The sequence below is a fragment of the Penaeus monodon genome, chromosome 29, assembly GCF_015228065.2.
Source record: "Penaeus monodon isolate SGIC_2016 chromosome 29, NSTDA_Pmon_1, whole genome shotgun sequence".
NCBI lineage: Eukaryota > Metazoa > Arthropoda > Malacostraca > Decapoda > Penaeidae > Penaeus > Penaeus monodon.
This window is the reverse complement of record NC_051414.1, coordinates 35,928,825-35,930,122: the sequence shown is the minus strand read 5'-3', so window position 1 is coordinate 35,930,122 and position 1,298 is coordinate 35,928,825. Positions and strand designations below refer to the sequence as shown.

Here is a 1,298-nt window from a genome sequence, read left to right as displayed (position 1 = left end):
CTGAATACTATAGTCCATTTCACTACATGGAAACCAATGAAAGAGAAGCAACACAAAACATATGTAAAATTAATGCACTTTAAAAGTAACAAAGGGACTATGCTTCAAAGATTCTGTTATTCAACTAAAATAATGAGTCTGTGACTTCATTTCACCATGCAAGGGAGTACTTCCTTTTTTACTGTGTTTTTTAAAAAAGAGGAGATTAAATATAATTATGAATAATCAATGATGATATATCATCTTTAAAATAATACCACTTGACATTATTATACTTGAATTTTATGGTGAGATGCCAAGCAAATCATAACAGAAGACTACACAATACTGCATATTACATACATGGATATATAACAACATCAATATCATAAATATCCCAATTTAAATGTTAAGTAATGGAAGAAAAGAAAGAGAGAAAAACAAATACCAGGTATATATACATAAAAGATAACAAAGAAACACTAAAGCAAATTACCTTCCTTAAAGACAACGGTCTTTCTCGGTCTTTTGCTGGTAAGGCCCCAGGATGTTCCAGGCATTGGCTCCTCTTCTCTATAGGACTTCGCAGGTTTTGGCTCCGTTGCTTTGCTGGACTTCGTAGACTTTGGCTCCGTTGCTTTGCTGGACTTCGTTGACTTTGGCTCTGCCTCAATGCTGGACTTGGTAGGCACTGACTCTGCCTCTTTGTTGGACTTTGTAGGTCCTGGCTCTTCTTGGCTGGACTTTGTAAGTTTTGGCTCCTCCTCTTTACAGGAATTTGAATTCTTTGGTGCTGCCGAGGAATTTGAATCCTTTGGTGCTGCTGAGGACTTTGAATCCTTTGATGCTGCTGAGGAATTTGAATCCTTTGGTGCCGCAGATTCCTGATCTTGCTTGACTTCTCTTTCACTGCTTGGCAACAGCCCCCTCTCCTCAGCAATGTTCGCGTCTTCATTCTTGATATCTGTATCAGCGTTCTCTTCTTTGGGAGGAATGTGGTTCTCTTTGGCTGTCACTGCATCTTTGGCTAAGACAGAACTATGCTCAGATGATGTGGTTTCAGTTTTGTCTTCATTCCCCTTGGTTTGACTGTCCTCTTGTGGTTTATCATCTGGTTGTGGTTTATCTTCTGATGGAGGACTTCCTACAGTTTCTATTTTTGAAATTGCAAGAGCAGCTTCCAATTCCCTCTACAATGAAGAATTTCAACATTTAATAATTTGTAATTAATGATATAACTATCAGTCATACATTAAGAGTAGCTGGTCTTTGGTGAATGTTTATCTATGAAGGCAAACCATTAACACACACATAAACAA

General features: G+C 37.8%; 1 protein-coding gene and 1 pseudogene across 1 annotated transcript in view; one reads left to right on the top strand and one right to left on the bottom strand.

Annotated features, from left to right (window-relative positions):
- Positions 1–1,298, top strand: part of LOC119592217 (rab3 GTPase-activating protein non-catalytic subunit-like) — a gene marked incomplete at its 3' end in the record, with an annotated part of 43,875 nt that overhangs the window by 23,269 nt on the left and 19,308 nt on the right.
- Positions 1–1,298, bottom strand: part of LOC119592218 — a 5,583-nt pseudogene that overhangs the window by 932 nt on the left and 3,353 nt on the right.